Raw genomic sequence first — 16833 nt, forward strand, 5'->3', positions numbered from 1 at the left:
TTCATGTTCTGGTCTGCTTTAAAATGCTGTTTTGATTTGTTATATTGCTAGTAGGGTGTTTGTTTTTTCTTTTTGTTGTTTCTTTTTAGTTACTTCAATCAGGATTGGGATGGTCAGGAATTGATTATAGCATATGTAGCATATCATCTTTGACTCTGTGAAGTAATCCCCATCATCTACATTTTAGAGTACCAACTGGTCAGATTCTACTTGAAATAAAGACCCCGGAACTAATTGCAGTTCCTTCTCAAACTTCAGTATATAGGTGGAAGGGACTGACATACTTGCTCTACTTCAAAATATGTAGTTCTTACATTTAGATATTTAATAGTGAAAACATGAAATGTACTCGTGTTGAATTTAAGGGTCTGGAGTTTAACATATTTCATGGTAAATAAGTAGAAAGTAACATAATGGAGTGAAAGTACCATTTGAAATTTTGGCATAAGCTGAAAATTAAATGTAAAATCAGATTCATATGTTTCAAATAAGTGCAAATTTCAAACCATCTAGCTTTGTTTTGTATCTGATTGACACACAGGTTGTTGGGATTTTTTTCTTCTCTATCTTCAGGAGAGTTTGAAATCTCAATAATACATCTAATGCCTAAAATATCCGCCAGAAAACAAAGTCAGTGAAGCTCAAATTGCTTGTCTTGACCTATGGTAGAAAAGATCTTCATGACTGCTAATTATGGTATCCCTGGTGACAAATGCAGCCTTAGGAGCAGAAACTATAGGATCTGTACTTCAAAACTGCAGGATCTGTACTTCTGTAAAGAATTAATTCAGGCTGTTTTGCACCCAGAAGGCACCATATGACTCAATTTCTTGGAGCTGAACCCTCTTACCCTCTCAAACAGGATGGCTGCAACAAGGTTGCCAGAGGGGAGCAGTCCCTGGGCTGTGCTACTGTTTGTCTTATGCTCAGGAGCTGTTTTGGAAAGCACTAATTGGTAATGGCCAAAATCAGGCCAGGGATGTTGGCACAGCATAGCTGTAGTGTTCAGCAATGGAGTTAAGGAGAGAAAATGTTCTTCTTGGACCGTAACTCTAAAGCATTATTTTTCCTTGTTCATAATAATGTCTCTCACCGTTAAGTGAAATTGCTTTTCATGCTTTCTCTCACTCCAGATTTCCTGGGGGGTGGCTGGGAAGACTCTTGTGATGTTGATTCTTTCTTGTGTGAAAAGAAATCAACATCACTCATCTATATTCTGGCACTTCATCAAGCGATACAGCTAAGCACTTTTCACATGGGAAGGGTATATCTCGATATTCGTGTTCTGACAGACTGTTTAGCATAATTATCTGGGGAAACTAGACCTGTGCAATTATATGGTGAATGGTGGAGATGGAAGAAAGGAAGGAGTCTGTTTGTTTCTGTGACCCACTCCTGTGCCACTGGCTATTCTTTCCCCCTCTGTTAATTGACTGCACTGGAAGGCATTAGCTGCTCTCAGGTAGGTCTAATAAAGGATACACTGGCTGCTGAGTGTTCCAGCTCTGAAGTGACTAATGACTAAGTGAACTAAAAGAAGTTGCAGAAGAAATTCATGCCCTTTTACTATTCAGAAAACCATTACCAAGACTTCTGAATGATACCTTTATATTCTTAAACAGTGGGAGGGATCTTTAGCCAGGCATTCTTTGACACTGATATGAATTTCAACTAGCCTGCTAGTTGATTATAAAAAATAGACTAATTGTTGTATTGGCAGAACTGCTTCCTTCACTTTTTTTTTTTTTTTTTTTTTTTCTCCCTTCAGGGGAACTTCAAAAAAACAAACAAATGAAAACTTCCCAACTTTTCCCTATGAAAAAAAATCAGTTTTGCTGAGAGTTTTCTCAAATGAAAATACTTCAGATACTATACAAAAATGTACACATGTGTATACAATACATACAGATTTTTTCCATGCAGCGTAAGCATGCGTGCACACACAGCACTGTTTCTCTGTGAAGAAACCTTCATAGTTTAAAGTTGCGTGATAATCTCATTATATTCTTGCTATGTTTTTCTTTCTTCAATTGGTAGATTTGCATTTTACAAAGTGGCTAAAATAGCCTCGCCTTTCAATTTTATAATATTTGAAGTTTCTGTGTTTTTGATTTTTTTTTTTAAGAGAAATATTGTTTTCTGTCATTTTGCAGCTGTCAGTCTTGTGGCACTAGAAAATCTTTTTTGCAAAATAACTGAACAAGTCATGACCTGCTGATAGAAGGGGAAATGATAATTGTTAGATAAATCAGTTGTGTAATGGATGAATGTGCATACACATGAAAGTGCATGTTGCAGCAGGGATAATGCAAGTGGTCCTCTGACTCATTAGTAACACTGAGGCTTTGTCTCAAATGAAACATAAAGAAGAGCACTTTAAGTAGGAAGTAAAAATACTGAATACTGAAACATTCACAAACGTTGTTTAAGTGTAGTTTGTGATGGAAATTATGCATTTTTTGTTTTCTATGAAGTTTTGGAGTAGTAAAATCAAGTGGATTTTAAGACTCACATAAGTTGTCAGATGTTACGCAGTTGCATAGATCCTGTTATGCTGAATATATCACTGAAGCAAGAAACATGCAAGTTTGTTAAAAAGAATGCTTCTTTCTAAGAGCCATAGGTAACTTTGTTGTAGCAAAACAGGAAAATCTCTTAAAGCATCTGAGTTCTCACTGAAGATTCACATTTTAGAAGTTGAGTTAGGATTCTGAGGAACACTTCTGTGGGTTCTTCCCAGATGTCAGTATATAATTCCTTGTTTGTTTAAACGAATAAATGTTCATGAATCACACTGACATTTCAAATCTTCAAATCTGTATTCAGAGTAGTGCTCAGTAAAGGAGGCCTGAGACCACATATTAAACAAAGTGGAGAAAACTTAATGCTGACTGGCTGCCTATTTGTCTGAGCATTGACCACTCTGCATGGAGAGTTAAACAGAAGTGCTCTGAAGAGAGTTTGTCCTTGGGCAGTTACATTTATATTTAGAGCAGCTGCAGGTGAGTAACACAGCCTGCTTACCTTCCACATTTACCAATATTTTGATGCTTGTGTTTGCTTTTTGTTTCATGCCTAATTAACATGTATTGGAAGGGAAATGGAAAGGAACTTGCTTGTTATACTTCGTTCCTTTCTGTTATTTATTTCTGAACTAGGGAGTCAGATCTTGCATGTTACAGAATCATAGAATTGAAGGGTTGGAAGGTACTTCCAGTGGTCATCAAGGACAACTTCCCTGCTAAGGCAGGTGCTCTACAATAGGGTCACACCGGTAGGTGGGTCCAGACAAGTTTTGAATATTTCCATAGAAAGAGACTCCACAACCTCTCTGGCAACCTGTTCCAGTGCTCAAGAGGCACTGACGCAGTGCACCTCCTTCTTGCAAGAGACTTCTTTGCAAGGAAGTATGTAGCTGAAGAATGTAGTGGTTGAGCAAATTTACTGGTAACATAGAAGACTGTGAACCTTCCCCTACCAGCACCTGTCATGCTGGCATACATTTCAAGGCTCTGTGATGGGGTGGGGCTAATAGGGTGCTCTCTGCTACTTGCTGACTTGTGATTGCTGCCACAAGTGCTTATGCAAAGTGCTGAGAGCAAGAGTAAGGCTGCAGGATGGAACAAGGATGCGTAATCCCATCCCTCTTTGGGGACTTCAAAGTCACTTCAAGAAATCTTAAGTTAGTCACTAATGCAGTGAGCTTGCTGCCTTTTGTCCATCTGATAGGATTTGTGGAATTATGCTTTTATGTTGGAATTGTAAGTAAGGGCACTGGGCAGCGTAGACAAGTTCTTAGTTTATCTATATTGATTTTCTTTTGGACCTAAATTTCTTAAAAATGTTGACAAACAATACAGAAAAATGATGGTGCTGATACCTGTGATTTTTTCAGATGCAAGGTTCACAAATAACGTGAGAATGAGAGATATGATTCTGTAGTAACTGCTTGCCACCATGACTGAGAATGTGGACGTCATCAATAAATCAGTGAGGAGGGTCTCTCAGGTATTCTTTTGTAGTGCTGTGAAGTAGCTCTGCTCATTATGAGGCTCAAGACTGAAACTTGAGGTATGTATATAGTGACATGCAGAGATCACATCTATCTCTAGAATTTGTGGACTTTGGATCCTGTGTAAACTTGAGAAGCAAAGTTATCTGAAATACATCATTCTACCATGAAAATACAGTTCAATAAGGTAATCCCTTACATGATTAGTGAAATATATGTGCGTGTTGTGGTTTAATTATACTTGCAGACATTTAAGAATTACCTTAAAAATACATCAGTGATTTTGTAGTTTTCTACTGTTTTCCTCCTTTCCCTCTTTCTTAATACATCACAGCATGATTTCTAGGAATTAATAGCGATATGTAGTAACATGCCATTCAGAAAGGAAGAGGAAGGTTCATCTTGTTAATATTCCATATTTCATTTGGCTGGCTCAATGAACCTTTACCTGTGTATTCATGAGACTGTGCCTCTAGATGAATGCGGAGGTGGAATTACCAACAAATACAGTGCTGAATATTAAAAATGAACTGTAAAAGGTTTCAAATTTTTCACTTCTGTGACAGGAGTTATAACTAGAACAGGCAAGAATTATAACTGGAATGAAAAATGGCAACAGATAAATTAATTGTAATGAAACTGACTGTAGCAGTGGGGAAAAAAAAAAGAATTGGAATCTTGATCATTATTTAAAACTTCAAGGTCATTACATTTTGGTTGCTTTCAGATGTTCAGCATGGAGAATGCAATGATTATACGAAAATGGCATGTATATTAGTTATTTTTATACTATTTTTCTACTAAGGCTGCAATTCTTGTGTTTAGTATTGTTCTTTTAGAATATTTTTTCTATTTCTTTCCTATTCAGTACTGTTGTGCAAATAGTTTACATTGAACAATAAGAACTGATTTTCATTCTTACTTGCTCTGCATTCATTTGAATGATAAAAATCATAACTAAAGGAAAAACTAGGGCAGATATTCATTCTAATATCACAAATCTTTTTTTTTTTTTAAAAAAAAAAGATAAAATAAGCCAACGATTTCCTTTTGACATGCCAAAATTTCTCATAAGAGTCACTAACTTAATTTCTCTGTCAATTTATTGTTTCACTCATGCAGTGGTTTAAAAATAATTCTTGTGCAAAACCATTGCATCAAGCTTATAGAATGGTATCTAAATATTCATTTCAGAGAAATTTTAAATCTGCAAATTTTAGGATTTCAAAGACATAAAACGTCATGATCTGGCTGAACAGTGTTTGTAAGTGCATTTGTAAGCACTAATTTTACAAGTTGAAGTTTTCTGCAACCTTTTTTCTATCAGAATACTTGGAATAAAATATTGTTAAATATTCAGGACTTAACACACAGCAGTGTATTACTTGTAGGAATTATTTTGGTATATACTAATTAAAAAATAGAAAATTTCTCAAAACACTGTTGTAATGTGAGTTAAAGTAGCATAGAATATATATTTTAAACAACTTTATATTAAAATGTTTACATTCTTCACCTCAACTTACAAAAAGCATCTATTCGACTTATCTAGAATTCGTATTATTGTTTGACACGTTTAAGTGCCTAGCTGCATACCTTACCAAATTATTGTAGCTCTGCAATTGATTTACATTAGGAAATGTTCCCTGATGTCTTTGTAGGAGGAGAAGAACAAAAAAGGGCTCACAGTTGCCCTAAACATAGTTGGAACACTATGTGGTACAACTTTGTAAGCTTCATGTAGGTGAGGGTTATGCCAGTAGTTGTGAGGATGGTTTCTCTACTGCTTGATACAGGATGCAAAGTTAAAAAGAAGTGCTGCTATGATGCTGGATAAAAATACACATCAAAAAAGTGTCAGCTTATCCTGACACTCTAAAAATAGAGAGAAATCATGCAGGGCCCTGGAATCTCCTGCACAATCTAACAAGATCCCAAGGAAAACACCAGCATATGCTTTGGTGCATTTACTTTTTACTATATGTGTACCTAAGTCAGAAAAGTCAGCTTTCCAATACTTTGTCTTGAGTCTAGCACTAGTACAAATTACCGACTAGAGCAGCAATTAGTGCCAGGCATGGCTGGAGCACTGTTTGTAACCTTTCCACCCAGCATCAATCAGTATGCAAAGGATCTGCAAGAGTACAGCTTCTGTTGTTGTCAAAACAGAGAATACAGAGTGAATATTCATCATTCAGTAAATTAGTCTTATGTCTTCTTATGTAGTCTGATAATGTTTTAACTATGTTGGAAAACTGATTGCTTGAGCTATTGTAACTTTTTTTAGTCTCATAGAAGAAGTTATCTAGCTAGATATCTGGATTACATTCTCCTTAAATTATCACCCGTTGTTAAAGTTCAGAACACCAGGTAGGCTTCTTTTGCCTTCCGTTTTTATTTAGCAGATAATTCTTATGAGCACTGAATTACTTCATGCGTATTGTACATGAACTATGATTGTCAATGTGCCTTTTCTTAAAGTCTGTTTATTTTCCTAGCTGCTAATGTTGCAGCTGATTTAATGTGTAATATATAACATTTGATGTTAAGGTTTTCTGATTTCTTCAGCTTGTCACCAACTTCAAAATGCTTTGTTTCTTCCAGGATGAAAACATCTCTTTACTTTGTTGTATAAACTCTGTGCGATGTAATCTTAGCAAACTAGTACACCTACAAGAAATTAGCAATTAATTGAAGGAGTGCTATTGTATTCTGTTCAACTTTTCAGACAAAAAAAATAGGTCATGTACTATCAGTCCTAGTTGTAATGTGAAGGAAATGTTGAAGCTTGGTAAGAATTCATTTTCAGTAATAACATGAAGAAGCTATGGCTGCTAGCCATTTTCTAGGTAAACTAAACCCTGAGAAAGCTATCAGAGATAGCTGAGATATGAAACAAGCTTTGGTAGTTGATTTCATGTCGGAAATGCAATCAGTAATCCAATGCTGGAGAGCATTTACAAAAATACGTAGAGGATGAGAAAGGGCTGTATGACCAGTGAGAGTAGTCTTAATTCTCAAATTGCTTGCCATTTTCATGTTTCAGCGCTACATTTCAAACTGCAATTCTGATTTTATTACTAAGAGATGATGTGCATGCATGTTTATTCTTCATAGTGGCCTACTAAAGATGTGTAATTGTCAGAAAAAGGTGAAAGATTAGATCTTAGACCTAGATCTTTGAAAGCTTTGTCTATAGTCTGGCAGACAAAGCTATGCTGTTTTTGGTTTATGCATCATTAATTTTGCAACAAGAACTCAGTTTATGCCAATGCTTGCAAACCAAAATTGAAACCACCTTACTTTCCTAGAGCTCTATTAACTTTGAAGTGCTAGCAGGACTTGACACAAGTAACCATTTATTTTAGTTACTAGGGAAATGAGCCATGTCCCTGAATGCACTCAGGTAGTAGCTCAGTTAAATAAAAGTACATTCCATTTAGAGTAGAATTGTGCTTTAATGTTGAATGAATGCTAATTTGGGGTTGCATGGGGCTCCTTCACTTTGTATGATACAGCATTTGGCAGTGCATCAATTGATTAGCATAGCAATGTATAAACAGAAATACCTTCAGATGTGTTTCCAAAGTTTTTCCTGCTGAAATATATCTTCTCATACTTAAATTATCTTATTTAAAACATCTGCTTTGCAGTCATGGGAAACTCTATATTAATAACTGTGTTTTTAATCAAATGTATCTTGAACTAATTCAGTTTCTCCAATGTATGTAGTCTGTTTTTTTGTATTACAAGCAAATATTTGAGGATGTCTGAAGTACAGTATGTAATGTTTAGTGAAGGATATGCAGAAAGTAGTATTAAATTAGAAATTTGCTGCTCAGATATTAAACTATTCTCATTTCAGTGAGATTTTTTGATGACTACTGTAGATGTCTTCCATTATATTCCTATCCCATATTTATATTACTAGATTTCATTTCAGTACAACAGTCCAATGGTTTTAACTCTGAAATAACTCTGAGATTCATTATTTTTTATTTGCATATCTGAATTTTGATGTCTTCACAAAAATTGATCTTATAATATTCTTAGCCTATCACTTTGTGAAAAGGTTTGATTTCAGCAACTGCGTATGTCAGGTTAGCAACTGTGAAGAGATCCCAATATTCAAAGGCTTCTTTTTGTTTTACACTTACAGTACGAAAAGCCAGCTTCTCTCCCACTGCCCTCCCCGATCTAAAAGACTGGTCAAAGAAGATCATACAAAGTTAAATCAGCTAAAACAGTGTGGATGGGTTAATATGCTAGAAGGCTTCTGGAGGTCATCAAGTTCAACCCTCCTGCTAAAACAGGTTCACTATAGTTGGTCACGAAGAAAAGTGTCCAGGGAAGTCTTGAATATCTAAAGAGAAGGAGACTTCACAGCCTCTCTGGGGCAGCTTATTCCAGTGCTCCATCATCCTGAAAGTAAAGTTTTTCCTCACATTCTTATGTAACTTCCTGTATCTCAGTTTGTGGCCGGTGCCCCCCATCTTGTAGCTGAGCACCACTGAAAAGAGCCTGGCTCCATCCACTTGATTCCTGCCCAGTAGATATTTATGAACTGTGATCAGTCTTCTCTGAACACCCCCAGGTCTCTCAGCCTTTCCTTGTACTGGAGAAGCTCTAGACCCGTCACCATCTTTGTGACCCATGCTGATCAATCTTTAGAAGTTCTTATTTGAACTGGGAAGCCCAGAATTGGACCCAGCACTCCAGATATGACCTCACCAGGGTAGAGGAGGGGGGAGGATCACCTCCCAGACCTGCTGGCCACATCTTGAGCTGGTAAATTTTTAAAAAGAATAGGAAAATTTTATCATCTGTTAACTATTCCTGGAGTCAGAAAGCAGGTTATTCTGCAATTCTGTTTCTGAAATTTGAACACTGCTAAAATGATACTCCATTGATATTTTAATATACTAACGCTGTAGCTGCAAACTGATGTGTTTGATGACAGGTTCTTGTTCTTACGGCACGTGCACTGGGTATTACGCTTTCATCACTAACAAAGGAACAGTGTTTTGAAAAGCAAACAGAAGCAGCAGTATGAGGGAAGACAGATTGGTGGCCTTTCACAGATAGGCAGCTAGTTCTTCTGGCTGTGCTGCATGAACACCCAGTCTTCAAAGCCAGCTTGCACCTCCCTAATGTGAAAGCTGGAAGCAGAAGGAATGGAACATCGTATTTCTGCTTATCTGAATAGAGTGACATTCCTTTGAACTCCATCCCTGTAGGACATAGAGAAGGAGTGTCCACACAGTTCCAGCACTCACTGACTGAGGCTTGAAAGACAAAAGCAAAGTAGAAGGCTTTTTGCAACTGTGGCAGAAGGGTACAGATTTTCCATGGAATGAACTAGTGTGTCAGTGAGCTCTGAAAAATCACTGGATTGGCAAAATTTCAATTTTGCTGACACTGTTAAGATCTCTAGAGACAAGACTGAGCACCTATGTTTTACCTCACAAGTACATTTGAAATTCAGTTCCAGAACTGAGCTTTCTGGATTTCATGCAAATCTTTGCTAAATATTCCTCCAGATCATATTAAAGTCCACCTGAAATTTTTGACTAGGGATTTCTAATTTTATCTTCTTAAGTAAGCAGTTTTGGCTTCTGTTCAGCACTGCTGATCAGTTTTGTCTACATACCTCAGGGATCAAAGATTGGATCCAATCCATCTTGGCAAGCCTGTGTATTGCATTCTTTAAGGCAGAAACAGGACCATCATTTGACAATACATTTTACTTCTCAGATGGGGAATCTGAGGAGATGGTACAAGAGAGACAGATGCAAAAATTCAGGTAGGTTCTATGAAATAAAGGTAATTGAGGAAGTTTGCACTATGTCAAAAGATTAGTGTTTAACTCCAGACTCCTCAAAATCTCTTTGCCATTAGAGAGACTGTAGAATAAAAGTTCCACAAGTTATTTTTGGGTTCTACGCAGATGTATTTTGGTGCTGAGCAGTCTGGGTCTTCTAGTACACGTCTCATGTTTAAGCACAGTCAAAGAATTTGGCTCTGCCGTTTTCTCTGTGGTGCCTAATGACATAGATCTTCTGAGAGCATTTTTAATGTTTCTGTTAAATGGTATAGAGAACTACCATGACAGTTCAGCTGTTCAGATTATGTTTAGTGGAAGAGTGCTTAAAAGCTGTTGCTCAGAGCTGTGATAACTCTATCCCTTGATGGAGCAAATCCCTCTGCTTTGTTCCACCTGAATCTTTGAGAAAGGAATTATATTTCCTCAGGCTGTCTGCTTTAGGGAGGTGGGGAGAGGATATCATCAACCTGCAGTATCAGAGTGTATGCATACAAGCATAGTTCATTTAGATTTACTATGTCAGCAGTCTGTCTGGCTAAATTTGCTGTCTGTTTTTATGTGTGTGAATATTCATTATTGCCTGTATTGCAGCTGTTTTTGCATAAATAGAAAGAACAAATTCACTGTGGCATTATAATGACCTAAAAGAGGAGGTTCTAGCATTATACTAAAATAGCAGTCATGTTGCAGTCATCTGTAATTGATGTCTTGGTCCAGGTACATTAGAATCCCTCTTGGAGCTGCACTGCTGCTCTGCCTAATGTCATTATACTTGCTGAATCTGTCTCTGTCTACCCAAATTAATAAACAAAACCCAGAGTGTTCTTGCATATGATGTTATGTAGAGAAAATGTCAGTAGTTTTGGTAGTAAGACATCACGGCGACTCATAATTATATGAAAATCCAATACATATATTATATCAAAGTTGCATCCAACAAGTACACGAGTTCTCACAGTCATATATATATATATATGTATATATATATGTATGTATATTTTATAGCATTACATTTATAACTTGTGTTTGGATTATCTATTGTACCATTGCACGTATAAGAATGGCATATTTTTTTACAACTGAATAAGTTAGATATCTTTTAAAATAAGCATTGAGGATGCAGTGCTGTACTTTATTTCTGGAGAAAATTAATTGTAAGAAAATAGAGAAATGGCTGTTTAAAACTCGTTCTGCTATGCAGAATCTGACAGTGAGCATAGTTTTATTTATGTTTTATATAAGACAGTTAATAGTCAGTGATATAAAACTTGGCTTTGTCAAGGACATGTGAGCCAGTCCCATTATTTTCAAAATAATCATAATTCAAAATCAGTCAATACTATTTTTAATTATTTCATGCATGGGGGGGAAAAAAGGTAAAGAAAAAGAGAGAGAAGAAGAACTATGTATGCACAAAACTATATATATGCTAAAAATCCAAGTTTTCTATTCAGGCTTCTGAAGTAGAAGCCTCCAAATGCAAGTACTGGGTGCTACACCATATTGAATACACAGAATATCATTCAAAGGGTCTTGACTGAATATACAAGTGGAATCTTTCTTATTTCAACTTTATATCTTATGTCCAGTATTAGGTATTTATGGACATTATTTCATGTGGGGTTTTACAACAGTAAATATAAGGCTGACATACAAGACAGTCTTCCACCACCTGCTGTCTTCTTGCGTCTTTCTTCACAGCCTCACAGGTGCTGTCTGTGTGGCAGAAGCTGCAATAGCAACATACCCTGCCACAGAGACAGCAGGCACAGTGCTAGGTGTTGGTGGAAGCAGGCTAGGGGCTTCACCAGCTGGATCAGTGCCTTTCTCTGGGAGATTACAGCCGAGGAAGCAGGTGAGATGGAGAGTCCTGGGTATGAGAAACCAAGAGGAGATCCCTCTCAGTCTAAAATGTCTAAGGTGAAAACAAATGAGTTATATTCTGCTGTGAAATCAGCTTTGAGGACTGAAAACATTTACTTCAAAACTAAAAAATGTCATAGAAATCCATAACCTGATGTTGCCACTACATAGAAGTCAATGCTGGGATTAGTTGTGTCCTGAGATATTTAATTTCTACAGGTAGTTTGTTTTGTATTTTATTTACTTATGAAAATCCAGACTGCATTGACATTTTCAGTAGATGCCCAAGATTGAAAGCAACTGTGAGGATGCTCTGAGTTACACTTGGGTGAGTTCATCCTGTTCAGCCTAAAGTTCAGCACAAAGTAAACAGGTTCAAAGGTTCTTTCTTGTCTATTCCACCTAGAGCCTCTTCACAGCAGGAAGCATGATTGTGTAGATTGGATACCAGGCTGCCCTTTTCCCAGACAACAGAAGGCAGGCTTTGAGATGAGCTGCCATACTCTGTGGCTGAGAACAAGCCTCTTGGGGAGGGGTAAACTGTTCATGTTTAAAATTGAGCTTCAAGGGAATGAAAAGAAGAATTGGATCAAAGAACAATAAACACTGAAGAGACTTATCTGAAAATGACAGTTACATGCCAGTTATCGAATCCCTGTGTGCGGTGAAACAAAGCAACAAACAAAATCCTTCCAATCCTTCCAATCTTGTGCAAACCTTGACTCTTTCCAAATTAACTCTTCACTTTCCTGTGCAAGCTCTGATAGCGAACACTAGGTGATGGTACATATCCGCTGGCTGAGAGCTAACATTTGAGCATCCTTAAGGCTGCATTCAGCTTGTGTCATGAGTTTTGGTGACAGCATAGCAGCCTGCGTGAGAGAGATGTTAGAGTATGAGCTGTTTTCCTGACCTGGCAAGTAACGTGTTTGCAGATGAAAAGAGGAAAATTCTAAATTGTATGATCTACTGATGACTTTTCTTCAATCCAGAAAGTAAAGATTATTGGACAGCGTAACTGAGAAAATTATTATTTTCCATACTACTTCAAATGGGAAAAACCTGGCAGGGCAGGAAGAAGGAATAGAGAACATAAAGAAAGCTCTCTTGCAGTATTTTGTCACACAAACTTCCTAAAATTGTTACTACTTCTGCAAAGGACAAGTGGGCTATATATGCACTGGAGACTTGATGCTTGCGTAGACCCAGGATCTAATTTATATGTAAAGATTTTGGTTTGCTGACTCTACTTCCTTGGGAGACTCTCCAAGCAATAGCTGCCTTTAAGTGAATTATCTTTTGAAATCTAGGCATAGGGAAAAGTAACTGTTCCCAGCCATGACGCCCCAAACACTTCCCAAACTTTGGAGCTGTTGCTGAACGAGATCTTCCACAGTATCGTGACAGCTGCTCCCCATTGTAAAGGCAAGACCTAAATGACTGCTTCCTTGATATACATACATCGGATTGAGATTAAAATGGATCTCTAAAATAGGGATAATAAACCACAGGTATGGCTTCAATATATTGCACATTGCCTTCTGCAGGGTGCTTCTCCCTACTGTTGTGACTGATTTTTCTAGGATGGGAAAAACTATTTTTTTGCATCCTTGTAAGAATTGGAAATGGCAATCTGTACCTATGTTTTCAGTCATGTCAGATTTCTTAAGAACAAACTGCTGAATGATTGTGCTTTCTTGGAAGATGTGACATGCAAGAGGCAAAATCGGTTTGTGTAGCTTTTTTTGTTTTGGATCTTGGTGCATGTTTACCAGCTTCTGAATAATTCTTCATTTTTTTTGCCCTGGTACCTTATTTTCAGTGAATAACTTCTCGTACACTCGTATTCATTCACAGCTGATTCACCGCAAGTGCATCTATTCTCTTAAATACTTGACAATGTAGACATTATCTATGCGGTTTTAAAGTTCCAAGCAATGAAAAATTATTTAACCTTAAGAGACTTGCAAAAAAATAGCTTGGGATGTTAAAAATGATTCTTACAGTTTTGTAAAAACCAGTGGTTTTGTTTGTTTTTAATGTACACATCCAGAATCAGTAAAGCCTTTAATACTTCAGTGAGGTGAAATGTTTCTATTTCCAGTGTTATTTTCAAAGAAGAATTTCAGCAACTGTCCCTGTTATTGCTAGGCTGGTCCTGAGGAAATGTGTGTGAAATGAAACAATTCAGTTGGACTATCCTCAGTACCTCAGGGAGAGGCGAAAGATAGAAGTAAATTGTCTTTTTTTTTTTCTTTTTTTTTTTTTTTTGTCTTTTCAAGAGCCGTCACAAATAAGTGCTTTGGAAGCCAGCTATTATTTGGAAGAATGTAAGCTAAAATATCTGATTTGAGGGGGAAAAAGAATTTTAAAATCTAGTTCGGGCATATTTCAAAAAAAGATTGCAGAGATTTGATTTTTAGTTCTGTAGTTGTGCAAGTTGCTAAAGCTTGAATGTCACAAAGGATTGACTATAAAAACATCACCAATGCTGTATCCATTTCATCTTTATTTTGAAGATCAGGATATCACTAGCTGATTTAACTCAGGTTCAGTTCAGATCACTACTTTTTTTCTGTTCAGTAAATATAGTAATTTCTCCAAGAGCCATCTTATTCTTTCAATGACATCACAAACCCTGAGTCATAAAGAAGTCCAATTCAGTGACTAATGTCTATTAAAGTAGTTTAATAAAATGTGTGGTATTTGAAGAAACAGGTGTGGTAAAAAATAGCAATTTTCTGACCAGATTAATGTTTCTCATTTTACGCTTTATTTAATCACTTGCTGTTATGTGTTTCTTTTTTCCCTGTTAGGATGACAGCAGGAATATTTCAGAGCAAGATTTTTTCATTGTGTTTCTGATGAAAATACTAACTTTTTTTTTTTTTCTTTTTGCAGATTATTACATGTTGTTAGTGGTAAAAAGATGCCTGTTGTCAGATAGTTTACCATGAAGTGCTTTGTTTGGTTAGTGGAAGCTAGTTGAGTATTTCCAAAATCATTGATGAGTTAACGGTTGAGGTTTGGTGGAAGACTGCAAGTCACAGAAAAACAGACCATTTCACGCGTACTTAGATGGATCACTATTTCCCGGTTCTACAATAGGTTAACTTACTGTATCCATACACTGTGCTGCGTAGATGTATGTAATACTCAGAACAGTAGTTATAAAACCAGTAAATCTTCTGAGTAACTGGATCTTAGCCTAACAATTTAAAACTTTTCTCCTAATCATGGATATAAGCGTTATTCTAATTATTATGGTGTTATTTTTAATAGTAATATTCTGACGTGGACTGTATATATTACTGCAGACATTATTTTAATGTAAGACCATTCAGGTATGCATATAAAATTTGAATTAATAGAAACCATAGAGATGAGTCAGCATTCGCAGATTTGTCTGTTTCAATGTAGTAAGAAAGATGCTCGGAGAAGTCAAAAAAAAAAAAAAAAAAAAGATTTACATTCCTATCATTTAATAAGTAAAGCTGTTCTCAGCAGCATCTGAATACCTTTAAGGATGTACAGGAGGGCTTTTAATAAATTACCTTGTGCATTTGAAATAAAGGTGCTTCAGAGTAATTATGTAGGACAGTCTAATATATTAGGGCAGGAAATTACTTGAGTTCCATTAATTTCATTTGTGTCCTATCAGAGAAAAGTCAATTAGAGGTGTACATCAGGGAAAAGCACTTCTAAAGGAAAGACAGAATGTGTAAAAGATCCCATTATACGTCTGTTTCTCTAGATCACTATTTGGTTAGAAGACTTGACATAAGGTGAGCTAATACCAGCAGCTGTCACAGAACCAGTACCGCATTAATTAATAGGGCTTATATTACTCCATTAAAATACTATGTGAGGACCTCAGAGACTTCAATGCCTATACCTTCACAGCAAATCAGAGAAAAGAAAATGTTAAGAGCCCCTCTACAGAGAAGGAGCTGAGACAAAGATTAATATACTTACAGAGTGATTTCTGTGGTCTTCTGCCATCTAAACTAGTTATCTAGGTTTCCCTTACAGTCAGCAGAAGGAGAGAGAGGCAATAGTACAGAATGATTAATTCCACTTGGTGGAGGATGGGGTGAACCATCTCGGATGAAGGGTTCTCCAGAGAGGCTCAATTTAAGAGAATCATGACTTCATTACCCAGTCTTTTCTTGAGGAGCCCACCCTTAAGTTGTCCTTATTATGTATGGTGGACACAAAACAGGTGGAGAATACATTTGTTCTTGAAGACTAAAGAACATTCTCACACGTGCAAAAGCAAAAATGTAGGAGTGGATGGAGTTAAATAGATGAGTTTGAGCACCTCAGGAATTGCAGTTTTGGGTTTGGGTAGCAACTACAAATCAATTTATATATAAAACTTGTAGATTTCATCTTAAATGAACTTCTAGTAAGGAACCACACAAGAATCTGTGGTAAAACAAGGATCATATTTAGTAGGAGATCCACTGTTTCTGTTAAGGGAGCAAGAAGAATGTGCCACTTTTCTACATCTTCCTCACCACTCTCACTTTTTTCAGATCTATTTTGGAAGCCTTTGTATACTAAGCTCTCATGAGGGACCTGTGGTCCAGAGAAGAGAATAAAAAACAAATTCTGAGTCAGAATTTTTCATGTATAGTCTGTACTGCAGACCCTAACATAAACATTAATTTCTGAGGAAAGCAACATAGATGTTAGATCTCATGTTCCAGGAGAGCGAAGTATTTGAAATCTGAACAAAAGCAAGGGCCAAGTTAGAATTCTGAGCATGAACTTCTAAACAGAAAACTCAGTCATATTTAGGTCATATAAACATTTGTGGTACTTGATAAGACATCAGAAGATGCACTTTCTCTCTGACTGCTATCACTAATAAATAAGAAACAGTTCATGAAGCTTCAGACCACTATCAAGGTTGACTTACAATATCATTTCTCCATCCTCTTTTCAAATAGATGAAAAATTCCACATGTAATAATTTTAGAATTGAAGCAAAACAGTTCAAATGTGTTTTCTTTGCTATCAACTCAAGTCTAAAATCTATCAACTGGAAAAGCCTTGCATTTTCTTTTGTTCTACATCAGAACATATGGTTTGGTTTCTTCAGAAAACTGAGTCAGAGTCTTAAAGTAAC

The sequence above is a fragment of the Tetrao urogallus genome (assembly GCF_951394365.1).
Source record: "Tetrao urogallus genome assembly, chromosome: 4".
Classification (NCBI taxonomy): domain Eukaryota; kingdom Metazoa; phylum Chordata; class Aves; order Galliformes; family Phasianidae; genus Tetrao; species Tetrao urogallus.